Below are 27,936 nucleotides of genomic sequence, written 5' to 3'. Positions count from 1 at the left end.
GGGGAGAAGGTTTAACAGTGATGAACTGTGTCAGATACTGTGACACCAAGTTCACAGTGAGGAGAAGGTTTAACGGTGATGAACTGTGTCAGATACTGTTACACCAGGTTCACAGTGGGGAGAAGCTTTAACAGTGATGAACTGTGTCAGATACTGTGACACCAAGTTCACAGTGAGGAGAAGGTTTAACGGTGATGAACTGTGTCAGATACTGTTACACCAGGTTCACAGTGGGGAGAAGCTTTAACAGTGAAGAACTGTGTCAGATACTGTGACACCAGGTTCACAGTGGGGAGAAGGTTTAACAGTGATGAACTGTGTCAGATACTGTGACACCAAGTTCACAGTGAGGAGAAGGTTTAACAGTGATGAACAGTGTCAGATACTGTGACACCAGGTTCACAGTGAGGAGAAGGTTTAACAGTGATGAACTGTGTCAGATACTGTGACACCAGGCTCACAGTGGGGAGAAGGTTTAACGGTGATGAACTGTGGCAGATACTGTGACACCAGATTCACAGTTGGGAGAAGGTTTAATGGTGATGTACGGCAGACTGAGCAAGATACAGTTACTCCGGGACCTCAGTGGGGAGGTTTATCAGTGATGTATGATAAACTTTGGCAGAACCTCTGAAAACAGGTTTCCAGTGGAGATAAGGTTTAACAGTGATTTAACTGTGGCAGATACTGAGACACCAGGTTCAAAGAGGTGAGAATGTTTAACTGTGATGGATGGTTGACTGAGGCAGGTACTCAGACCCCAGGCGTACAGTAGTGAGAAGGTTTAACGGTGATGTACAGCAGACTGAGGCAGATACTGTTACACCAGGTTCACAGTGGGGAGAAGGTTTAACGGTGATATACAGAAGAAAGAGGAAGATACAGTGAGACCGGGTTAACAGCAGTATTAAAAAGGTTTAACAGTGATGTACAATAAACTACAGCAGATGCTGTGGCATCAGGTCAACAGTGGGGAAAAGGTTTAACGGTGATGTATGGTATAATGTGGCAAATACTGTGACACTGGATTCACAGTTGAGAGATAGATTAACGGTAATGTCGAGTAGACTGAGGCAGATACTGTGACTCCGGGTTAACAGTGGGGAGGAGGTTTAATGGTGACACACGATAGATACATTGTTGCAGATACAGTGACACAGAGTTCACAGTGGGGAGAAATTTTAATGGTAATTTTCGGGAGACTGAAACAGATTTGTGAAACTGGACACACAGTGGTGAGAAGGTTTAACAGTAATGTACGGTAGAATGAGGCAGATACTGTGAAACTGAGTAAAGAGTGGGGAGAGGATTTAGCGGTGATATATGGTAGACTGAGGTAGATATTGTGACACCGTGTTCACAGTCGGGAGAAGGTTTATCAGTGATGTAACATAAACTGGGGCAGATTCTGTGACATCAGTTTCACAGTGGGGAGAAGGTTTAATGGTGATGTACAACGAACTCTGGCACAATCTGCCACACAGGTTCACAGTGGAGAGAAGGTTTAATGGTGATGTACAACGAACTCTGGCACAAACTGCCACACAGGTTCACAGTGGGGAGAAGGTTTAATGTTGATACACGGGAGACTGAAACAGATACTGAGACATTGGGTTCACAGTGGGGAGAAAGTTTATCGCTGATGTCCGGTGAACCCGGTGTCGCTGTATCTGACACTGGTTCAGAGCAATGAAAAGGTTTAACAGTGATGTACGATAAATGGTGGCAGAAACTCTGACAACAGGTTTCCAAGGAGATAAGGTTTAAGAGTGATGTAAGATAAATTGTGGCAGATACTGAGACACCAGGTTCACAGAAGTGAGAAGGTTTAACGGTGATGTATGGTTGACTGAGGCAAGTACTCTGACCCGGGCTTACAGTAGTGAGAAGGTTTAATGGTGATGTACAGCAGACTGAGGAAGATACTGTTACACTGGGTTCACAGTGGGGAGAAGGTTTAAAAGTGATGTATGATTGACTGAGGTAGATACTGTGACACCAGGTTCACAGTGGGGAGAAGGTTTAACAGTGATGAACTGTGTCAGATACTGTTACACCAGGCTCATAGTGGGCAGAAGGTTTAACAGTGATGAACTGTGTCAGATACTGTGACACCAGGTTCACAGTGAGGAGAAGGTTTAAAAGTGATGTATGATTGACTGAGGTAGATACTGTGACACCAGGTTCACAGTGGGGAGAAGGTTTAACAGTGATGAACTGTGTCAGATACTGTGACACCAAGTTCACAGTGAGGAGAAGCTTTAACAGTGAAGAACTGTGTCAGATACTGTTACTCCAGGTTCACAGTGGGGAGAAGGTTTAACGGTGATGAACTGTGTCAGATACTGTTACACCAGGTTCACAGTGGGGAGAAGCTTTAACAGTGAAGAACTGTGTCAGATACTGTTACTCCAGGTTCACAGTGGGGAGAAGGTTTAACGGTGATGAACTGTGTCAGATACTGTGACACCAAGTTCACAGTGAGGAGAAGGTTTAACAGTGATGAACAGTGTCAGATACTGTGACACCAGGTTCACAGTGGGGAGAAGGTTTAACAGTGATGAACAGTGTCAGATACTGTGACACCAGGATCACAGTGGGGAGAAGGTTTAACGGTGATGAACTGTGTCAGATACTGTTACACCAGGTTCACAGTGGGGAGAAGGTTTAACAGTGATGAACTGTGTCAGATACTGTTACACCAGGTTCACAGTGGGGAGAAGGTTTAACAGTGATGAACTGTGTCAGATACTGTTACACCAGGTTCACAGTGGGGAGAAGGTTTAACAGTGATGAACTGTGTCAGATACTGTTACACCAGGTTCACAGTGGGGAGAAGGTTTAACGGTGATGAACTGTGTCAGATACTGTGACACCAGGTTCACAGTGGGGAGAAGGTTTAACGGTGACGAACTGTGTCAGATACTGTGACACCAGGTTCACAGTGGGGAGAAGGTTTAACAGTGATGAACTGTGTCAGATACTGTTACACCAGGTTCACAGTGGGGAGAAGGTTTAACAGTGATGAACTGTGTCAGATACTGTTACACCAGGTTCACAGTGGGGAGAAGGTTTAACAGTGATGAACTGTGTCAGATACTGTTACACCAGGTTCACAGTGGGGAGAAGGTTTAACAGTGATGAACTGTGTCAGATACTGTGACACCAGGTTCACAGTGGGGAGAAGGTTTAACAGTGATGAACTGTGTCAGATACTGTTACACCAGGTTCACAGTGGGGAGAAGGTTTAACAGTGATGAACTATGTCAGATACTGTTACACCAGGTTCACAGTGGGGAGAAGGTTTAACAGTGATGAACAGTGTCAGATACTGTGACACCAGGTTCACAGTGGGGAGAAGGATTAACAGTGATGAACTGTGTCAGATACTGTGACACCAGGTTCACAGTGGGGAGAAGGTTTAACAGTGATGAACAGTGTCAGATACTGTGACACCAAGTTCACAGTGGGGAGAAGGTTTAACAGTGATGAACTGTGTCAGATACTGTTACACCAGGTTCACAGTGGGGAGAAGGTTTAACAGTGATGAACTGTGTCAGATACTGTGACACCAGGTTCACAGTGGGGAGAAGGTTTAACAGTGATGAACAGTGTCAGATACTGTTACACCAGGTTCACAGTGGGGAGAAGGTTTAACAGTGATGAACTGTGTCAGATACTGTTACACCAGGTTCACAGTGGGGAGAAGGATTAACAGTGATGAACTGTGTCAGATACTGTTACACCAGGTTCACAGTGGGGAGAAGGTTTAACAGTGATGAACTGTGTCAGATACTGTTACACCAGGTTCACAGAGGGGAGAAGGTTTAACAGTGATGAACTATGTCAGATACTGTTACACCAGGTTCACAGTGGGGAGAAGGATTAACAGTGATGAACTGTGTCAGATACTGTGACACCAGGTTCACAGTGGGGAGAAGGTTTAACGGTGACGAACTGTGTCAGATACTGTGACACCAGGTTCACAGTGGGGAGAAGGTTTAACAGTGATGAACTGTGTCAGATACTGTGACACCAGGTTCACAGTGGGGAGAAGGTTTAACGGTGACGAACTGTGTCAGATACTGTGACACCAGGTTCACAGTGGGGAGAAGGTTTAACAGTGATGAACTATGTCAGATACTGTTACACCAGGTTCACAGTGGGGAGAAGGTTTAACAGTGATGAACAGTGTCAGATACTGTGACACCAGGTTCACAGTGGGGAGAAGGTTTAACAGTGATGAACTATGTCAGATACTGTTACACCAGGTTCACAGTGGGGAGAAGGTTTAACAGTGATGAACTGTGTCAGATACTGTTACACCAGGTTCACAGTGGGGAGAAGGTTTAACAGTGATGAACTGTGTCAGATACTGTGACACCAGGTTCACAGTGGGGAGAAGGTTTAACAGTGATGAACTGTGTCAGATACTGTGACACCAGGTTCACAGTGGGGAGAAGGTTTAACAGTGATGAACTGTGTCAGATACTGTTACACCAGGTTCACAGTGGGGAGAAGGTTTAACAGTGATGAACTGTGTCAGATACTGTGACACCAAGTTCACAGTGAGGAGAAGGTTTAACGGTGATGAACTGTGTCAGATACTGTGACACCAGGTTCACAGTGGGGAGAAGGTTTAACAGTGATGAACTGTGTCAGATACTGTGACACCAGGTTCACAGTGGGGAGAAGGTTTAACGGTGATGAACTGTGTCAGATACTGTGACACCAGGTTCACAGTGGGGAGAAGGATTAACAGTGATGAACTGTGTCAGATACTGTGACACCAGGTTCACAGTGGGGAGAAGGTTTAACAGTGATGAACTGTGTCAGATACTGTTACACCAGGTTCACAGTGGGGAGAAGGTTTAACAGTGATGAACTGTGTCAGATACTGTGACACCAGGTTCACAGTGGGGAGAAGGTTTAACAGTGATGAACAGTGTCAGATACTGTGACACCAGGTTCACAGTGGGGAGAAGGTTTAACAGTGATGAACTGTGTCAGATACTGTCACACCAGGTTCACAGTGGGGAGAAGGTTTAACAGTGATGAACTATGTCAGATACTGTTACACCAGGTTCACAGTGGGGAGAAGGTTTAACAGTGATGAACTATGTCAGATACTGTTACACCAGGTTCACAGTGGGGAGAAGGTTTAACAGTGATGAACTGTGTCAGATACTGTTACACCAGGTTCACAGTGGGGAGAAGGTTTAACAGTGATGAACTGTGTCAGATACTGTGACACCAGGTTCACAGTGGGGAGAAGGTTTAACAGTGATGAACAGTGTCAGATACTGTGACACCAGGTTCACAGTGGGGAGAAGGATTAACAGTGATGAACTGTGTCAGATACTGTGACACCAGGTTCACAGTGGGGAGAAGGTTTAACAGTGATGAACTATGTCAGATACTGTGACACCAAGTTCACAGTGAGGAGAAGGTTTAACAGTGATGAACAGTGTCAGATACTGTGACACCAGGTTCACAGTGGGGAGAAGGTTTAACGGTGACGAACTGTGTCAGATACTGTGACACCAGGTTCACAGTGGGGAGAAGGTTTAACAGTGATGAACTGTGTCAGATACTGTGACACCAGGTTCACAGTGGGGAGAAGGTTTAACGGTGACGAACTGTGTCAGATACTGTGACACCAGGTTCACAGTGGGGAGAAGGTTTAACAGTGATGAACTGTGTCAGATACTGTGACACCAGGTTCACAGTGAGGAGAAGGTTTAACAGTGATGAACTGTGTCAGATACTGTGACACCAGGTTCACAGTGGGGAGAAGGTTTAACGGTGACGAACTGTGTCAGATACTGTGACACCAGGTTCACAGTGGGGAGAAGGTTTAACAGTGATGAACTGTGTCAGATACTGTGACACCAAGTTCACAGTGAGGAGAAGGTTCACTGAGGCATATAGTATTACAGCAGGTTCACAGGGGGGAGAAAGTTTAATGTTGATGGACTATAGACTGAATCAGAAACTATGAGACAGGATTCACATTCGTGAGAAGGTTTAACAGTGATGTTCAATTAACTGCGTCAGATACTTTGACATCAGGTTCATATTGGGGAGAAGGTTTAATGGTGATGTACGGTAGAGGGAGGCACTGTGACACCAGGCTCATTGTATTGTTCATTTACCTTAATTACAACATCTAATTTATATGCTCCATTTTTTGTGGCACCTTCCAAACATTCCAAAAACTTTAATCCTAATCAGATTTTTTTCATTTAAATAGGTCACCACTAAAAGCCCAAATCGTTTGGTCTCTTAAGTACACAGCACAAAATTAAATTCTTGACCTGGGTTTGGGTTCAACGGCACTTCAGTCTGTTTCATTATTTTTTCAGCCCCTCATTTTGTGCTTTCTGCTTTGCCCAGCCGATTCGCCAAATGGGCATCCAACTCTGTCTTCTCAGCTTGACCCAACGTCTCCTCTGTAAACTTAAGCAAACCAAGGAGACCAAAGTTAAAATTTCACATCTGCATTTTCAAAAACAAAAATGACGCTGTGACTTGCAGTTTCACATCATCATCCCACTTGCTAAACTTGCAAGCAACTGCACTGCATCCTACAGCTGGAAAATTGCAAGAGAACTGCTTGGTTAAAGCAAAGATTCCACCCAGTCACCCCATTAAAGGCCTCCAAGTTAACAACAGATAGCAACCTGAAAGTTAAATACAAAGATCTGTATCAGGAATATTAACAGGGTTTAAAAAAAATCATTTCCACTATTGAAAGAAAACTCCTCCTCAGGGATCACCAGGCTCTTGTTGAACAATTCCTGTTGTATTCCTCAAAATGGTTTGAATCTTGATTTCAAGCAGAGTCATTTGGTGAGATTGTTGGTCCAGAACAAACCCTGCCCACACACTCCCCTAAATACCTGCAAAATCCTGGTCCAGCTCTGCTCCACGCTAAAGCTATCAGAGCTTTTCTGAAGAGATAACGGACTTCAGATGCTGGTACGTTGAGTCAAAAACACCCTAATACTTCCTTGAACAACACACCTCTCTCTGAAAACCAACAAGAAACTTCCTGAACAGTAATTATTTACCTTTTGAGCACCAAACCTGGTTTCTATGCACAGTAGAAGAATGGCGTGCAACCAGTGAACTTGGAGGAATGAGAAGTGAGATTGAACAATGAACCAAAGAACTTTTCTGAACTTACACACACATTACACACACGTGCACTTAGAATTAGAAGAGGGAGGGGGGGTAAGTTAGGTAAAGTAAGTTAGTAAAATAGTGATAAGTTAAACATGTTTAAAGATAATTAAAATCAGCTTTTGTTTAAGTCCCCATTTGTCTAGGGGAATATCTACTGCTGCTGGGTTTTGGGATCCTCTGGTCTCGTAACACAGCATCAAGCTTCAGAACAATCCGAATTCTTTAGGTTATGATAATAGTCCATTAATGGGTCCCGGTATCTTTTGAAAATTATTAATTGACCGTTCATTAATTTTTTGTAAATATCAACAAGACATAATATCATTTCACTGTTGTGTTTGTGTCGTTGGAGAATTCCCTTTCCATTCAATCAGAATTAGAATTTTGGGTGCCGTATTTGAGAAAAGATGTGCTGGTGTTTGAGAAGATCAGAGATGATTTACTGGAATGATATCAGGAATGAAAGGGTTAGTGTATGAGGAACAATTGTCGACTCTTCGACTGTACTAGTTGGAGTACAGAAGGGTAAGGGGGACCTCAGAGGCATTTCAAATGCTGGAAGGCTTGGGCAGAGTACATATGCCAAAGATGTTTCCATTGGTAGGAGATTCTAGGACAGGAGAGCATAATTACAGGATATAAGGGTGTCAATTTAAAACAAATGTAGAAAAATTGATTTTGTCAGTGGATCGTGAATCTGTGCAATTGAGGTCATTGGGTGTATTTAAGGCAGATTTTGACAGGTATTTGATACGTCACGGAATCAAGGGTAATGGGGAGAAAGCTGGGGAGTAGGGATGAGTGGAAGAATGGTGGAGCAGACTCGACGGGTCTACTTCTGCTCCTATATCTTGTGATCTCTATCCTGCAGAAGACCTAGACAACCCTCCTCTTGTATTCCATTCTCAGAAAACAGTCTGCATCATGAGTTTATGTCAAGCTGCACCTGGAGTCAGGTGACTCAGGCTGTTGGATTTGAAAAGCTCCTCAAGAAGCTGATTTCCAATAGAGATCACTTGATCCAGGGGAGTTGTAAAAATTCACTTCAACTCAGCAGTCTGGAACTATTGACCAGAGATCCACTCTGCAGCAGTGAGGAAGGAATTCACAACTAGTTTTTCTTCTACAGTTACTTCTTACACCAGTGAAACTGAATAGAATAAAATCAGAATTATCAGATCAAACTTTTAGGTGTGGTGAAGATGTCGCAACTTTCTTGTATTCAACTTATCTTTGTCCTAATGCAAGATCTTTTTGGGGAGAATTACAAAATTTTTGGAACAAGTTACAGGAGATGTTTTTCCGCAAAATCCAACCTTATTTGTATTAGGAAATACTGAAGGAACAAGCCCCAAATTAAAACTACTAATGTATCAATTGAAATTGTCAAATTGTGTTAGCGGTGATGAGGAAATGTTTTGCACTTTCTTGGAAATCAGATGTTAACTTTTTAGGGATGCCAATATGACATGGAAATATTCAAAGTTGTATTCCTTTGGAAAAAAATACATATAGCTTGATAAATATATACTCTATGCCTTTGCAAATTTGGCACCTGACTATTCAAATATTAGGCTTCAGTTTGTAATAATGCCCATTCCATTCCTCTAGACATGTGAGATTCTCCTCTCAGTTGAATTTTTTTTATTTAGATTTGTTAGATTTCCTCGACACCGCGAACTCTGTGGAAGTGGAGGACTAGTGCAGGGCGCCAGAAAACAGAAAGACCACACCCCACCAACATCTCAGAAGCAGAGAATTCAATCCATAGGTCAGTGACCAAGGAAGCAGACCAGTGAGGGGTTCTGCAGGTGAAAGACCCACATAGGTGGCAGGCTGTTGGTGACTTGAGGAGAGGAACCCACACAGGCTGTGGGCTTCTGGACAAAGCAGTCAAGGAACTCACACCAGCCCATGGACTGCTAGAGACTGGTTCAAAACTGGCTAAAAGGGTGTTAGGTATCAGATCTGGGATACGAGTGGGTGCTAAATGGTTCCTCATCATGTCAGAGGTTCAAACCTGGGCCTCGCATTGCCAATGACGTGGATTGGTCTGTGAGCATTGAAAGAGAATCCACAGACACTCAGTGACTTGGCCCAGGGTTCGGGGTGGCGTGGGTGGGGGAGCACTCAGACTTTCTCTGTCTGCCAGAGGCATTTCAGGCAATTTCTGCCAATGGCGAATCTATCTGTCTTACAGCAGGAAAAAATCAATTTTGTGTGATAGGACACTTTTTAATTAAATATCAGTAAATTGTCTCCTGGAATAGAGAGATAGGTTCAAGTTTCAAATTAATACAAACTCCACTCACCAGAGCCAAGTGGATTATACCTCTTCCCACTTTTTTCTTTTGCAAGGACACCATTGATTTTATCACAAATCCTCTGCTGCATCTGTCCTGTGACAGATTATATATTTTACATTGTATATAGATAGGTTTTTGAAAGAGATGGATTATAGGAGTTGTGTAGGTTACAAACAAACATAAACACTTCACAAAAAAGCTTTTATTTAAAATGCAGGAGCTTTGTTGAGAGTGAGTCATGCAGGCGCCGAGAGCCTTTGCAAAGACAAAACAAGGAGACTGTTTTGCTAAATAATTTCAAAAGCAGGTGTAAATGGATTATTGTTTTTAAAGCAAGAGATGATTGGATTCAAAAGTTTGGGTCCAGTGCAGTCATCTGGCTTGTACCTGTTTGCTGTTCGAAGAAGGTCATGTGGTTTTGCAAGCAGAGAGATCAAATAGGCTTTTTTCTAAAAGAGAGAGAGAGAGAGAGAGAGAGAGAGAGAGAGAGAGAGAGAGAGAGAGAGAGAGATGGCAAGCTGGCATCTTGTTGAAACCCCATTTTGAAGTTGGGTTGTGTGTTCTCAGTTCAGCCTGTTGAAAAACTTTGTCGTCCATACAAGAGGAAATAGCTGGCTCGAGTGTTTCACCTGAAATAAGGGAAACAAAAGGAACTCAATGGTGACCTGCAGAAGAGGTTATCATTTGGAAAACCCTGATGGGTCGAATTTCTTTGGCAAGACCCCAAAGTGGCTGATCAGAGGGAATCAGTTTTTGTGTGTCCAATGAGCAAGAAATCCCTCTCTGAAACCAACAAGCGCCTTCCTGGAGGGTAAACATTTACTTTTAAGTACCAGAGCTTGGTGAAAATTCATAAATGTTGAATTCTGTGCACAGTATAAGAATTGATAAACACCGGTGAACTTGGAGTTGTTATTTATTGTGGTTTTTATTTCAAAGTAGGTTGGCAGGAGCCAACCGACCTCAGCACTTGTGTCTACAAGAAACTTGTGCCTACAAGAAACTTGTGCTTACCAGCGTCATCTTGTAGATACAATAGGCCCATACTTGTCCCAGCTGCCGAGGCCATTAATGGTAGACGGCTTTTTTGTTTCCTGCCTTTTTGCTGTAATAGGTAAATGGTGGGACACATTTATGGGCATTTTTACCCCAACGGCCATGGTAAAAACACCATTCTCACCGCCTGTCAGTGAGAGTACAGGATCTTTATGTTCCAGATCGGACGAAAGGCAAGACTAAAAGTTCAAGGGAGCCGTGGTTTTCTAGAAAAATTAGGAACGATTCAGGATAAAAGGGAGGCCCATGCTAAATATAAGAAACAAAAGATTGATGAGATGTATGATCCTTACTTAGATTGCAGAAAGAACCTCAAGAGGGAAATTAGAAAGGCAAAAAGAGGTATGAGGTGTCCATAGGAAATAAGGTGAAAGTGAATCCTTGGGGTTTTTACAGATACGTGAACAGTAAAAGGAGGGTTAAAGATAGGGTAGGTCCACTGGAAAATGGGAACGGTGGACGATGTGTTTGTGAGGAGCTGCATGAGATGGGGGAGATATTGAACAATTTTTTGCTCTTCTGTATTCACAAGGGAAAGGGACACTGGACTATGTGAGATAAATGAGGTGAATAGCTTAGTTATGGAAAGAATAGGGACTAGTAAAGAGAGGGTTTTGGAGCTTCCAGGGTCAATAGCGGAGGATAAGTCTCCTGGTCCTGATTGGATTTTTCCCAGGATGTTAAGGGAGGTCAGGGAACAAATAGCGGGGTCTCAGACAGTGATTTTTCAAAGATCACTGGAGGAGGGTCTGGTGTCGCAGGATTGAAGGGTTGTAAATGTAGTTCTGTTGTTGAAAAAAGGCAGTAGGTGGAGGCCAAGTAATTATCGGCCAGTAAGTTTGACTTCCGAGTGGGGAAGATTATGGATGGTATACTTCGAGATAGTATATACAAATATCTGGATAGGCAGGGATAGATCAGGGGCACCCAGCATGGGTTTGTGAAGGGAAAGTCATGTTTGACGAAACTTGTTGATTTGTTTGAAGAGTTGACAAGAAAAGTGGATGAAGGTAGGCTGGTTGATGAGATCTATTTGAATTTTAGTAAGGCTTTTGATAAGGTTCTGTATGTAAGGTTATTTAGGAAGGTTCAGTCACTAGGGATTAATAGATAGTGAGATGGGTTCAGAGGTGGCTGGGACATAGACAGCAGAGAGTCATGGTGGACAACTGTCTGTCAGCATGGAAGCCTGTGACGAGCGGTGTGTCTCAGGGATCGGTGCTGGGTCCCCTGTTGTTTATTATTTATATTCATGATTTGGATGAGGGTTGGTTAACTGGGTAAACAAATATTCAGACGATATGAAAATAGGAGGACTGGTGGATAGTGAGGAAGGTTTTCTTGGATTACAGGATTTGGTTTGTTTGTAAAAGTGGACTGAAAGATGGCAAATGGAATTTAATGTAGACAAGTGTGAGGTGCTGCATTCCGGAAAAAATAATATAAATAGAACCTATGCAGTTAAGGGGAGGGGGTCGAGGAATGAAGAGGAACAGAGGGATCTTGGAGTTATGGTACAGAGTTCACTGAAGGTGGATTCCCAGGTAGTCAGGGTTGTTAAGAAGGCATATGGCATGCTGGCCTTCATAAATCATAGCATAGACTAGCATTTAAGGCATTGGTGAGGCCAGGTTTGGAGAATTGTGTTCAGTTCTGGTTTCCAAATTATAGGAATGATATAGTTAAGGTGGAGAGGGTGCAGAGAAGATTTACAAAAATGTTGCCTGACTTACAACATCTAGAATACAAAGAAAGATCAAGGAGACTGCGACTTTATTCATTGGAACGTCGATGGTTGAAGGGAGTTATGATCGAAGTATTTAAAATTATGAAGGGAATAGATAGACTCGACATGAGTAGACTATTTCCTCTGAGGGTGGGGGGGGGTGGGGTTTGAACAAGAGGGCATGAGTTAAGGGTTAGGGGGCAAAACTTTAGGAGAAATGTTATAAGATGCTTATGTGGTGGTGGCAGAATGGAGTGATCTTCCAGAAGAGATAGTTGTGGCAGAGTCCTTTCTGTCATTGAAGAGAAGGTTGGATGTGTACATGGATATGAGGGGGTTGGAAGATATGGGCAGAGCGTGGGAAGGGGCTGGGGAATGGTTAGGGAGTGGAGTGGTTCATGTGAAATGGCATGGACTCGAAAGGCTGATATGGCCTGTTTCCGTGCTGTAAATTGTCATATGGTTATATGTGCCAGGCTCCACGAGACAAGGTGGGACATCATGAAGTGTTTGCTGCCGGCAGGTTTAAATTAAGCCCCGTGAGTATCCCACACTTTCCGGCAGGAGACTCCACAGATCAACGTGCCATTCCTCGGCATGCTGCACCAAGCGCAATCCATTAAATGGGTGAGTACACAGCTGTCTGTCTTATGGTTTAACGCACCAACTGAAGAACTCTTATTCTGCCTTGTCTCACTGACCAGCATCCAGTCCAGAGCCTGTCAACACCCTCGTATCCCTGAACTTGTCCAAATTCTTCAATGCTAACATGGAGCTCACATTTCTTCATGTAGCTGGCAGCTTGTTCCACTCTCCCACCACCTTGTGTGGAGAAGCTCCCCCTCATGTTTCCACTAAACTTTTCCCCTTTCATCCTTAGCCCATGTATTAAGGACTTCTCCAAGAGGCAGAGTCTCAAGAAAACAATCTCTATCCTCAAGGACCCTCGCCACCCAGACCAGGCCTTCTTCACACTGCTATCACCAAGGAAACAGGTGCAGGAGCCTGAAGACAAACATCCAATGGTACAAACACAGCTTTTCCCCCTCATCCAATCAAATTTCTGAATGGACAAGGAACCACAGTCACTCCCTCACTTATTCTTCATTTTGCACAAATGGATTTCTTTTTTTAAAATGTTATTTAGAACAATATTTGCACCTGTGTTGTTGCCACAAAATGACAAATTTTGTGACATGTTAATCACAATAAATTTTTAATTCTGAACACTGCGCATAGATCGGAAAACAATCATAGCTCAAAAAACAATTTTAAAAGATGATTTAACTATTTCCATGCACCCTCCCCTTTTACGTCTATTTTTCTAAACCCAATCCATGATCGAAACATATCCACTTAACCCAACCCATATTTCTTCTACCATTCAAAGCACTCAGTAATACACCAAGGCAGTTAAATAAAAACTCAATGCTGGAAATACTCAGCAGGTCATCTACTGGAAAAATAATCGGAGTTAAAACCTTCAGGTCGATAACCTTTCACTGGGATTCAGAAAGATGATCAAACAAACCTGATTCTCTTTGCTGAGAAAAAGAAGAGGGGAAATAACAAAGTGAATATTTGGGATGAAAAGCCCGAGCAGCAGAAATGGCAGTGATGCTGGATGAGTGGAGTCGACTCGCTGATTAGCACATCTGCCTGGATGGAGGAGTAAAAGATAAACAAGACAAACATGATGCCGTCACTGTGAGGTACAATGTGACAGCATCAGAGAATTTGAAATGAAGGAATGGTGAAAATACTTGTTTTTGGATTAATGTGACAAAATTTGACCTGATGAAAGAAAACAAATTGTTTTGCTCTGCCAGAACTCTCTAGATCAAGGGGCACAATAAAATAGTCTAGAAGGCAACATTATGAAATTGAACAGAGAAGTTATACAAATCGGCAGCAAGAGATAAAACACAGTTACATAATTCCATGAAAGTGGTGTCACAGGATGACAGGGTTCTAAAGACAGCTTTTGTCATCTTGGCCTTCATTAATTAACATATAGAAAATAGGTTATGGTGAGGTTGTATAAGATGTTGGTGGGGCCAAATTTGGAGTATTGCATGCAGATCTGATCAACGAGCTACAGGAATGGTATTAGTAAGATTGAAAGAGTGCAGAGAAGATTTACTAAGACGCTGCCAGGTCTTCAGGAGTTGAGTTACAGGGAAAGGTTGAACAGGTTGGGACTTTATTCCTTGGAGTCTCGAAAAATGAGTAAGAGATTGCTTAAAGTGGCATATGAATGGGAAAAAAGGCTGAGAAAGACTGCAGTGGACCCAATTGTGAAGGAAAAATGTTACTTGAAAAAAATTGTCATTTGTCCATTTCCTCTGGAGTTATGAAATCACACACAGAACAAGTCAATGACGTACAATTAAAAGAGTGGTTTTCAAACTTTTTCTTTCCAATCACATACCACATTAATTAATACCTTACTAACAGAGAACTTCTGGCACAGGGATTTAGTGGAATATGAGCCGGTGTTGGGGAGAGGGGGAGGCGGGGAGGTGGAGTTTGAAAATCACTGCTCCAGATGAAAAGGTTTCTCCATCTCTGTTTTAAGCAGACATCCTTTTATTCTGAGGTTGTGCCCACTGGTCCTAAACTTTCCCACTACTGGCAAAATCCTCTCTATCCAGCCCTTTCACTATCAGATTTCAATGAGGTCCTGCCTCATCCTTCTAAACTCGGGCGAGTCCAGGCCCAGAACCATCAAATGCTCCTCCAACATTATTCTTCTCATCCCCAGGGTCATTCTTGTAAAACAAGTCTGGGCCATCACATCCTCTCTTAGAAATGGGGCCTAAAATTGCTCACAACACTTACGAGATCAGGACAACCAGAAGGTGGTCACGGGATGGAAGACAGCTACAGGACTGCCTCGAGTCCTTGGATTGGATGGTGTTCAAGGATCAGCTGAGGGGAGGGGGGGGTCATAGAAAGAGGGCATCGGAAAATGACGTGAGAAGACACCTCTCCCTGACTGAACTGTTCAATACTCGAACTGTAGTGACTTTTTTGACTTTATCAATGTTTTGAACAGTAATTTACTACAGTAGGATTCTGGAAATGAGGAAAGGAAAAAAGCAGTGTTGGGCACGACCAGTTGCCCCAATAATCACAGAGACAAAGACTGAGTGGAACGATAGGCTTTATTCCACACAAGACTGCAGACCCGGGTCCAAGTGAGGAAAGTGAAGGGAAGGAAGAGGTGGCTCAACCTTTATTGCCTGGGTCACAGGGGAGGAGTTCAGGGAGGAGTCTAGGAGAGGATGTCATCAGGAGGGGGTGGGGGGGCAGCCCGTGCCTGTACTGGTCAGTACATACAATACCATATCATAACAAGGAACTTAGAAAAAAACTAGATTGTCAACTTGTGAAAAGTACAGAAGAAGCAAGGCCGACCTTCCAGAAGGAACCTCAAGACCAGTTAGACATGGATCTGAAGCCTCAATGTATCAGTCGGGAGCAGCTGGAAGAAACGTCTATATCCTCTGCACATCCGGAGATGCAAGATAGCACCGAGATCTTTGGCCGGGCCAGGAGGAGCACGAGCCAGGTTTGACTAAGTAGAGTGGGGCGTGAGTGCCCGAATGCAAGCACGAGTTACCAGGAAGGGGACTGCCTGTACGCAGTGGCGCATCTGAAGATGTTCTCGCTTGAAAGAATTTCTGGATCTGATCCACAGTCTGGCTGCCAGGTAGGAGGTGGAAGGGAAGAGGTGGAGGAGGACAACTCAGAAGTTCGAGAAGAAGAAGAGCAAGAATGACTACTTGCTGCAGTTGGACTCACTGAAGGAAGGCCTTAGGCTTTAAGAACATCTCCTTCTCCAATGAAAGCTGTTGTTTTACCACAGACACCTTCCCCAGTCTTCAAGGCCCCTGTAACAGGGATGGAAGTCAACTTCATGTCTACAGAACTGATCCAACCAAGTGAAAAGATTATGTCTTCTGTGAACTAAGGTTTTGAAACTTTAAATGATCAATTTGCTGTTATAGAGGAAATAAATGGCTGGTATGTGTGAAGAAATTACATCTATTCAAGTTAATATTAATAAGAGTTTAACAGCAGACAATGGACAAGATCAATTTAAGAGGATAGAAGAAGTTTTTATTGACTGTAAGGACTGTGTGGACCATTATACGGAGAGAATGGATCATATTGAGGATTTATTTACAGGCTGGGATGCCAAGAAGAGAGATTTGTTACAAAACATTGATTAGTTGGAAAATCAAAGTTCAAAAAGCTCGCCATGATCAAAGCCCTATGATGTATCAAGGAAATAGGGTTTTATTTTATGCTGATTTAAGTCAGGAGATTATTAAGTGACAGAAAGAGTTTAATCTGGTCAAAGCAGTGCTGTGGAAGAAAGGGTATAAGTTTACTTTCGGTATCCATCGGTATTTAAGGTGATTTATGGGCCAGATCAGTCTCAATGATTTGAGTGTCCTTTTGGTGCATTAAATTTTCCGAATTCCTTCCCAAACTTTAAGAAATCGATGGGGAAAATGCCTGAGGTTAAGGTTAAGATTGGGAAGGGAACAGGAATTGGTGAGTGATGTTGAAGATGAAGCTCAAGCTCAATATAGGTGTTATCACTGGGATGACTGATGGGTTTTAATGTTCGGTTGGGGGGTGGTGGTCGTCTCTGCTACTTCTAAAGTCATCTGCCACTTGTGGAATTAACTGCACCTGGTTCACAGAGGGGGATCCGACTCTTATACTCGTAGGTTTTTTACAGGATTTTCTTCTTTCAAAAGGTGGGGTTTGGGTTTTTTTAATATATATATATATAATTGTAATTGCTGTGTTAAGTGTCAATCTCAGGAAGAAATTAAGTTATGGCTCATTTAAATTTTGTGATCTTTAATGTTAAAGGACAATAATCCGATTGAAAGGAAGGGAATATTGGCATATATAAAGAAAAGGAAGGTTGATCTTGCTTTTTTGCAAGAAACTCATTTGTCTGAGAAAGAACATATGAAATTGAAAATAGATTGGGTCGGACATGTTTTTCATCTCCATTTAATTCGAAAGCTCGAGGTGTTGCTACTTTGGTTCATAAGAAGATACCGTTTCAGTTGGAATCATTCTCTGCCACATCATTCTCTCGAAGACAATCAAGATAACTGACCTGTTCGTGGAGCACTGTGCCTGGACTCAGATTCACAAACTCACCTGGCAATGTCACCATACAGCCATTGACTAGCTCTATCACTAAACATCCATGATCTGCCCTAACAGCAGTAGACATGCAAAGGAGAACCATGGCCAAACGTTCGCTCCATGTAGATGCATTGCCACCTGCTTTCGATTGTCAATTAAAATTCTCAAAGAAGCTGTTGGCCTGAAATGCTTAGCGATAGTTCAGGTCGTGCCCAGATGATTAGTGAGAGCTCGGACCAATGCTGATTCGAACTGAGACCTTTGATCTGTTGTAATAGTGCCCAGAACATCAAAAGATGGAATCCAATGATCCACAAAAGCCCAAGCAATTGTCTCTGCAGAGATGCCAATGTTAGGAATTACATCCTGCCACCTGGTAGTCCAGTCCTCACACGTGAGCAGATAAGTATATTGCTGAGATGGCGGAAGTGGACCTTCCAAGCCACAAGGTGCACGTGCTGGAAATAGGAATCCAAAACAACAAAATCATCCAGCTTGAATTTCATGTGCCTGGAGACTTTAGGGTGTTGACCCAGCAAGCGAGTCCTTGCCCGTAATCCAACATTCTATTTAACACAAAGCCAGGTAAGATGTTCCTTAACCAGTTTGATTGATGCTCTTCTACCAGGAACAGATAGATTGTGAAGAGAAAATCCCCTGCCTCATAGCCGCTACACAAACGGCAGAGTCCTTCCTGTTGGGGGAAAAAAAAAACACAGACCAACTTTTCACCCGATTCATCCAGGGTCACATCTTGAAGATGGAGACCAGAGTTGATCTGGTTTCACCTGATGTAATCGGCATCAGTGTGCTGTGCATGAGCCATGGCAGTGAAATCGATGGCAATAGTTGTATGTAATGTCGCGCCTGGATAAGGCACCAGCCACAGCATTCACCATTCCTCAGATGTGCTGTGTGTCCGATGAAAATTGTAGGATGAAGTCCAAGTGCCAAATCTCTCTGGGCAAGTAGAGATGTGTGCTTGTACTTACAGTATGCATAAGAGGCTGGTGGTCTGTATAAATGGTCAAAGGATGACCTTCCAATAAAGAGCTGAAATATTGAATTGGAAATTGGGATTCTAGAGAGAATTACAAAGAAATTTATTTCAAAATTGTATCTACTATTTCAAGAGGAATCTCCAAACCCAGACTTGAATAAATCAAAAGAAAGATGGGAATTGGATTTGGGAACTGAAATTGACCCTTTTTGCTGGTCTGACATTTGTTGGGACAGTAATTAATGTTTTCGATAGATTAGTTAATTACAAATTTATTCATCAATTATATTTAATGCTACATCAATTAATTTATTCCAATTTTTTCAAATTTATGTTTCAGATGTGGCACAGAAATTGGTACGTTTATACATTCTCTGTGGTCATGTCTGAAGGTGACATCATTTTGGAAAGATGTCGGCAAGTTTTTGGAACAAATTATAAAACTCTTTTCCATTAACACCTGAGCTTTTACTTTTGGGAAATGTATATGATTTGGAAGACTAATTCAAGATCTCAAAAAACAATTAATTATTTTTATAAGTTGCATTGGCAGTGACCAGGAGATGTATAGCAATTCCATGGAAATCTGAATCCCATCTTAAAATTGATTGTGGGGAAATGCAAAATTGTATTCTCTTAGCAAAGGTGACTTATAATATTAGAAGTGGATATGATACATACTTCAAAATACAGAATCCATATTTAGATATTATGGGTTTGGATATTTGATGTTTTCACTTCTCCACCCCACCACTTTACTTTAATCTTAATGGTTGAACCTTATCATGTTGGTTTAAATCTAATATTTTATTAATATCTTGCCTTTCCTTTTGGGAGGGAATAGTTAATACAGTAGCTTTGCACCTGGATCTGTATTTTTTTATTTTTTTCTCTTCTCACTTTTGTGTACAGTAAAATCATTTATTTTTTATTCTATTTTGATCAATGTATCATTTGGATACGATTCTGTTATTATATTGAACTGTATACAAAACTATAAATTTAAAAAAAACCTGAAATGTTTCACTGCGAGATAGATAGCTAAGAGTTCTTGCCCAAATGTACAGTACTTTGCCTGAGCCAGTGACCGCTTGGGTGAAACAAAACACCAGAGGTTCTAATTGCCCACAGACTCGTTGTTCGAACACTACTCCCACAGCACTGACAGATACATCTGTGGTAAGAGAGCAAGGCCTTGGGCATTTGATGTACAAGCTTAGAAGTGTTCACATCATGGAAAGTATAAACAGCATCGTCTCCCAAAGTTAATGTCTTTTTGAAGCAGACATCAGATCCTTTGAGTCGTTCAGCAAGAGGTAATAGAGATGCTGCAGCATTCACCAGGGAACAGCAATAAAAATTCATTGTACCTAAAAACCATCAAAACTGGCCAAACATAAAGGGGGGGGGGGGGTTTGGAAATTCTCAAATTCTATACACTTTCCATTCATCAGTCAAAATACCATGTTTCATAACTCTAGGTCCCAACAATACAAGATCAGAAGCACCAGAAACACTTTTCTGGGATTGATCACGATGCCACATTCCTCAAGCCTTGGAAACAATGAGATAAGGTGGCTCTTGTGCTCCTCTTCATCCACACTTACAACCAGAATCTCCTCGATCAACACAAGCACCAAAAAAAACCCAAGGCCAGTGAGTTCATGGTCCATGAACCACTGGAACGTCTGAGCTGCATTCCATAGACCGAATGGTATTCTCAGAAACTCAAACATGCCGAATGGGAGCATCACTGCTGTCTTCGTGACATCCGAAGACTCAAATGGAATCCAATAGTAAGGACGTACTAGATCTATTTTAGCAAATGCATATTTGCCGTGGAGGTTTGCTGAGAAGTCTTATAAACTTGGAATATTGTATCAGTCAGGCACAGTGGAATTGTTCAGGGGACGATCATCTCTGCAAGGCCGCCAATCCCTAGTTTTTATCAGAACCATATGCAACCGTGAAGCACAGCAGCTGTCAGATCTGTGGACTACGCCCAACTCTTGCCAATCCAAGCTTGCGATTTTGATAATCCGGGGGTATTACAAGACTGCGTCTCATAGACCCTGCCTTTATATGGTGGCTTATTGCATGTCTGCACACCATTATAATGGGGTCACAAGGTGAGGGAAACACTTGAGCAAGGTTTGGAAAGGGCAGGAGCCAGGTTGAAGGCTTGTCAGGCAGCAGATGGCATTGGAAGGACAACAAATGCAGCTCACTTGCATTCAAGAGCTGCAGTCCACATAACAGCATTTTTCTCAAATACATCACTGAAAAATGTGACAAGAAATCTACTCCCAAATTGGAATTTGCCACATTTACAACAGAAAACCCACCCAAAATGATGTGAAGCTGAAATAAAATGCGAGTGACCTCTGGCCATGTTTGAATAAGAGAATCATTTCTAGCTGAAAGAACACATGACATATTAGAAAATCTACGTTCCTCAGGGGTTGGAGGGACCGGCACTGCTCCAAAGTGACAGATAGTTTTGGAGTTTTACATAGAGATGACAAACTAATAACCTACTCTAACAACTGCCTAGAATTTTACCTTCATTTTTCTCAGTTAGCTCAAATAATCTCTCTCAAATGAGAACAAGATCCCAAGACAAAGGAACAGAACCAGGCCACAAGGCCCATCGAGTCTGTTCTGTAAACTGACACGAAACTACTTTACACTCCTTCCAATTTCCGGACTTTTCCCATATCACTTCATGCCCTAACTAACGAGATACTTGTCTATTTCTTGTTTAAATACTCCCAGCGATCTGGCTTCCACTACTGTATGCGGCAGCGGTTCAACAGATCCCCGACCCTCTGGAGAAAGAAGTTCTTCCTAATCTCTGTTTTATATGTATAACCTCTAATTTTCTTCTCCTCGATTCACGCACCAAGGGAACCACCTTTCCCGCATCCACCCTATCTAAACCTTTCAATATACAAAATGCCTCCATGAGATTTCTTCTTTAATTTCCTGTACTCCAATGAATACAACCCAAGAGCTGTCAAACACTCCTTGTACGTTATCCTTTCCATTTTGGGAATCATCCTAGTCATTCTCCTCTGCACTCTCTCCAACAACATCACATCCTTTCTCAGATAGGGGGCCAAAAACTGCACACAGTACTCGAAATGAGGTCTCACCAGTGCCCCATAGAGCCTCATCAACACCTCTTTACTCTTCTACACTATTCATCTTGAAATGAATGCCAACATAGCATTCGCTTTCTTCATGACCAATTTCACCTGGTCATTAACTTTTAGGTTTCCTTGCACAAGGACACCCAGGTCCCTTTGCACATCCAAGGTCTGAGTTTTCATCCCATCCAAATAGTATGCTTCCTGTTTATTTCCACTGCCAAAATGTACAACTGTATATTTCTCGGTGTTAAATCTCATCTGCCATCATTTTGCCCAGTTTCCTAATCTGTCTGTATCCTTCTGCAACTTTACGGTTTCTACACGTCCTACTCTGTCCCCTATCTTCGTGAGCTCCGCAAATTTGGCTACAAAACCATTTAAACCACAATCCAAATCATTAATTCCTTTTTCCTTGGAATATATCTATCCTGCATTCCTTTTATTACTGCCACATGCCATTCTAGAATCGATCATTACTGAACCTGAACATGTTTATTGTGATGAACATCTTCTAATAAATGTTCTGGGTTTAATTTTTTAAATCATGTTGTGGTTCCTCTTCATCACCTCTTTGGAAGCTGAATTCACAAAATTTTCCAAATATTTTTTCAGCAATAATTCTGTGGTACAGAGGATTACTCATCTTTCCTAGAGGTTAAAAGTTGCATTTTGATTTTGTTGTCTCAACTGAACATTGTACAAGGTGAAGGCTGATTAAAATGGATTCAGTAATGATGGCCTTCAAACTTTGCATTATTGCTGTGGCTACACAGCTTGAATGATAACTGCTGTTCTACAGGGAATTAACTCATGGAAATGTTCTAAATACATTCATTGGAGATAGACCTCTGTGAAAAGTTTACTGCCCATCGGCAACAATCCTTGAAAAGAGATGAATCATCACCCAACAGAGCAGCCCAGGAATTGGCCATTTGGTGAACAATGTCTGTGGTGACCATGATGCTCATTTAAATTAATCCCATCTGTCAGCACATGGTCCATACACATCACCCATTCCCTCTTGTTCATGTGCCCAACCAAATGCCTCTAAAATCGAGGTGATTTCACCACTATCCTGGCAGCGTGGGCCAGACCCCCACCTCACTGTGCGAAACCCTGTCTCACTTCTCTCCTTTTTCCCTCTCATGTTCAATATGGGCATCATAGTTTTTTTACATCTCCCACGGGGGTGGGGGTAGAAGAAATCTACTCTCTCCATGATTACAATAATTGGATAAATTCCAACCTGGTCATCTCTCAGCCTCCAATGCTCCAGAGAAAACTATCCAAATTTGTCCAACCTCTCCTCAGACCCAATGCTCTTCACCAAGCAAGCCCCTGATGAACTCCTTTTGTCATGCAGCAACTAGATTTGCAGAAAATACTCATAATTTGGCCTAATCACATTTAAACTTCATGCCCTGCTCAATGAAGAATACTTTCTTTAACACCCTACACTTATGTTGCCTCTTTCAAAGAGCTTGCGCTTGCACCCCAAGATCCCTCATTGCAACACTACTACAACTCTTCTCAAAGTGCAAGACACTTGTCTCAATTAAACTCCATCTGCCATTTCTCTGCCCACATTTATTTGTCATCTGGTTTGGAAGGGAGAATACGAGGGCGACTGGGTGAATCAGCAGGAGAGAGAGTGAAACCTGTGGAGGGGGGAGGTCGTGGGCAGGTTACATGATTTTGGAAAATTCCATATGCATACTATCGATTCACAAATGCAATAAGACATGGTTCCTCTGGATTTGACCTCACCCTGACAATGGAGGAGGCAGAAGACAAAGGTCAGTGTGGGAATGGAATGGAACTTAAAATGGCTTGTGACCATGACCCAAGATGGCCATTGTGATCAAAGTGGAGGCGCTCAGCCAATCTGTCATTTACTCTGCATTGGGTTTCCTGCCACAGAGGGCACAGACATGGTTGGAGGAGGTGTTTGTGAAACTTTACCCTGCATGAGAATCGCTGGATGGTGGTGACTGATGCAGATTGCAGGAGAAAATGCCCGAGGACAGGGAGGAATTAGGAGTCTGTAATTAGTTGAAAGATCCTACTGCAAGATTCACCACCAATGTGTAGGAAAGCAGCTTCAGTCTATTCTCCCTCTCAGAAAGATTTAGTTAATAAACAAAACAATCTTTCAGCACAGCCAGGGGAAAAAGGGCTCTTAATTTAGTCTTACAATCCACAGACTTTTAAATTACCCACCGTAAATGACTCAAAATTCAATTTGAGATTCACTTCTGGTGGAAGTATAAGAGCCGCTGTCTTGCTTAATCAGATTAGCCTTATTCTGAGTTTCCATTTTGACTTTCACACCATCAAATGCAAGCCTCAGTTTTTGTTCCCCAACTATTTTCTATCCTTACCCACTTTTCAACCACACCTACTTGAAATTGGAACAAACAACAACTAATATTTCCATGTATAAATCATATACAAAATAATTTACCCACATTTTCACATCACTGTAGCCACTGAGGGATAACTTCTGCCCATCAGGAAACTGCACCAGCCACTACAGGGTGCTATTTACCTTGGTGTTACTGACTCTTTTCCAGTGTTACTTTCAGACATCATGACATATTCAACATGCACAATATTTATTTTCTTACTGACCAGAACTAGAAAGCATTGTGTAAAAATGTGAAAAGCTCAAGTCAAACAGGAGATACAAACTTTTGACTGCAATGTTGCTGTGCAAATTTGCTACATTATTGAAGTCTCACAGAGCTTACAATAGATATTCAAAGTCAAGCAATAACAGAATATTACAGCACGGTACAAGCCCTTTGGCCCATGATGTTGCATTGATCTTGATATTTCTAACAAAAAAATAATACCCTGTAGCAGCTACTGCGGAAGATGCTACTAAATAAAGGCAAACATATACAAAGGTTGTCAACTCAAGAGTGGTTTATTGCAGACATACACGGACCTTTTATTCCCTGCCTGTCAATGAGAACATTAGTGAACACCTTCCGGTCCACAGGACCTGCAGGTTAAAGGTACAAGCCATTAGTGTCCCGTGCCTTTAGACAGGGGCTTCATCTGATCCACTCACTGTACTTTGGTGCCCAGCACTGTTAGCCCGCGACGTCTCAGGTAAGTGTGTGAACTGATGGTGGCGGTGTGTCTGCTACAACCCTGTTTTTCTTTAACCCATGTATGCCTGTCTTAGAGTCTCTTAAATGCATGATATTGTAATAAATAAATATATTTGGAGAATTTGGTAATATTTTGGATTTTGGTAAGATTTAGAGTAGGTTACATACATACACACACATACATCTTAAAACATCTTATTTGAAAGATTGAATAAATATTGAAGATCACTGGAGAATGTTATGGACATTCAAATGTAGGTGTTAATCGAACTGATTTCATAAAATTAATGACCATTGTTTGGAAATGGAGCTAGGATATCTACAAGTACTTTTTTGCAGGGTGCTTAGAGGAAAGTCACACCTGGGTTTTGTTTATCTAACAACAGCTTGAGCAGAAGAAAGAACTCCTGTTGTTTGGAATATGAGGAATGGAACTCTGTAGTAGCTTGCAGAAAGAAGTTACCACCTGGAAGATCCTGACGGGGCAATTTTCATCAGCCAGATATTGAGGTGACTAATGAAGGTACCTTAGTTGTGGAAATCCTGGAACAACAAATCACTCTCTGCAAACACTACAAGAACCTTCCTGAACGGAAAACATTTACCTTTTGAACACCAAAACCTGGTGAAATTTAGAAATGTTCAATTCTGTGCACAGCAGAAGAATTGCCTGCATCCAGAGAACTTGGAAGAAGGAGAAGTGAGATTGAACTGTGAACCAAATAACTTTTCTTAAATTTAAACACATTACAAACATGTGTGCTTAGAATTTGAAGGGGGCTCATTTGGGTTAGTTAAGTATAGAGTTAAGTTAAAGTTTCATTCTATTTTCATGTTTAAATTTGATTAAAAATAACTTCTGTTTTAAAAATGACTTGACTTGGTGAATGTCTATTGCTGCTGGGTTTTGGGATCCGATGGGCTCTTAACAATATTTACTTGGATAATGACATTGGGCCTGTTCAAAGTAGGAAATGGCTTCTACCAGCAGGAGTTTCTATTAGACAAAAAATATTGATCGGTGTCTGGCCACATACGTTTCCTAAAAATTAATACCCTCTCCCTCCCTAAACCACATTCAGCCCCATGACATCTTTCTACGTTGCATTACTGGGACCACCAAGGACCTGACCCATTTCCCATCTCTCCTTGCAATGCCAATATGGCAGCTGCCATTAAGAACTGACAAATCACATTTTAATTCAGCAAGCAAGATGAAAATCATCCTTAAAAAGAAGGGTGAACAAACCTTCCTAATCTTGTCACATCATTTCTATTTCAATTCCCATGGGGCATGAGCAAAAAATGTCCCATCTATTGGCTCACCAAATTATGAGTAAAATCATGATCCCTGTTCATGAAAACCCATAACCTTCAATGTTACACAGATAATCTAAGGAGAATTCTGTAATAAAGTTGAATGAAACATTAAAAGATTTTCCCCCTTATAAACACTGAGATTGTAGTGCGCCAAGAGACCGGGTGAGCAAAAAGAGGTCAAATCGTTGCAACACTCGGATAGTCCAAGATGGCATGGACTCCCATTAGCTGCTGAGAAAGAGCCCGCTCCTAGCACCATGTATGGGCTGAGGAGCCCTACACTTCCACGTAGCGGCATCCAACTGGAGAGTGATGCCACGATGCAATGACGTAAAGCTGGAAGTCGGGGGATACGTCACCAGAAATGGGTGGGCCAGCGAGCACACGTGGGGAATTTAAAACAGTAAAGCCAGTCTTTGTTTTACACTCACCTTGGGTGTCTCTTTATTTGGTAGTGCTGCCACAGTGGATGCTGCAAGGTGATAACTTCTTACTTGCTGCAACCAAACAGGTCTGCAAGATACACCAACCTAAATAGAAAACATGACCAGAAATCCCAGAGATCATAAATTCAAAAGGATTGGTGAAATCTTTACTCTGTATTGTTAACACCAAAGTCCCTATATTTTCAAGGCATTCGGACAAGTAACTGAGAAACATTACATTTTAAACTCATGGTACGTGAGGATCAGAAGGATTGGAGCATTATTGTTCAAGTGACTAAACTTTAAAAAAATAACATCTAACTTTATGAAGAATGTGATACTACAACAGGAAAAACTGATAGAATTAGACTCATTCTATGAGCATTGGGAAGCAAATAAAAATGGATTGGTTTTCCATCCCTTCCTAAGTGACCCAATGACCCCGACAGGTCCTCCCCGACTTGCGACCGTAATGAAACCCGAAAGCTCCCACAATGGACGCAAGTCGGAGTTTTCCCGCGTAGGAGGAGCCCTGAAGTCTTCGAGCCTATTTTAAAAATCAAATGATTTGACAAACGAGAACAGAGACACAGGACACGTAAAACCCAACAAGTGCGGATTGACTTTGTGATTCAGTTTCTCAGGGTCCATCGGCTGGGGGGCAGCCATCTTAATTTCTGTGCGCATGCGCGATTTGTCAGTTGGCGCTTCCGCAAAGGCTTTGCTGAGTGGCCCTCAGTCGGCACGTGCGTATCAGCCGCACATGCGCGCACCCAACGCCAAGTCACAAATCTACCGCGCATGCGCCAACCAGACTTCGAAAATTTCTTCTTGCCCCTCTCACGCCCCTTCCCGCTGCCAGTTACCCCACGGCCTCCGGCCTCGCCCTGTCCGCGCCATCAGGCTTCCCACCGACCCCTCAGCTCCACCCAAACACCCCCCCGGTACCGGCCGCTCCCGGGTGGGGCCCGGCGGGCTGCGGGTCGCCCATTTTCCCTGGACCGCGCGGCTGAGGAATGTCCCGGCGCCGACGCCAACTTTTTCCCATTCGCGCCCGCGGCCACGCGACGGACCCCGAGCAGACGACGTCGCCCCCAACGTCCCGCCTCCTCACAGCAGGAGCCAATCAGCCCGCGAACCCGCCCATTAATCCAACCCTACTCCAGCGTCTCATCCAATAGTGGCTTCACCGAATCAACACTGAGCTCGCGCAACTGAAGGAACCAATCAGCGAGCGACCGAACACACAGGCGCACCCAATCAGCATCGCAAGACAGAAAGCAGGGAGTCGAAGGAGCAGGAGACCCTTCTGCCATTCCATTTCATACTACCCCAACAACTCAATCAAATCCTTGGGAAACACAGGATCACTTTGTCCTGGCTCCAGGATTCCTCTGATCTTAAGAAATACATTGTACGCCAATTGCAAGGGAGATTATTTATTCTCAATCTTTCCTTCATAT

The 27,936-nt window shown here is 42.6% G+C and overlaps 1 long non-coding RNA gene across 1 annotated transcript in view; it reads right to left on the bottom strand.

The window, feature by feature from the left end:
• LOC138745361 (uncharacterized) overlaps positions 1 to 26,560 on the bottom strand; it is an 87,492-nt gene extending 60,932 nt beyond the window's left edge. The window contains exon 1 of the long non-coding RNA XR_011346215.1: positions 26,480 to 26,560. This is a non-coding gene — a long non-coding RNA (uncharacterized lncRNA). The remainder of the gene's footprint in view (positions 1 to 26,479) is intronic.
• Positions 26,561 to 27,936: the final 1,376 nt, after the last annotated feature.

Source organism: Narcine bancroftii, chromosome 11 (genome assembly GCF_036971445.1).
Source record: "Narcine bancroftii isolate sNarBan1 chromosome 11, sNarBan1.hap1, whole genome shotgun sequence".
Taxonomy (NCBI): Eukaryota; Metazoa; Chordata; class Chondrichthyes; order Torpediniformes; family Narcinidae; genus Narcine; species Narcine bancroftii.
This window is presented reverse-complemented; position numbering and strand designations above follow the sequence as displayed.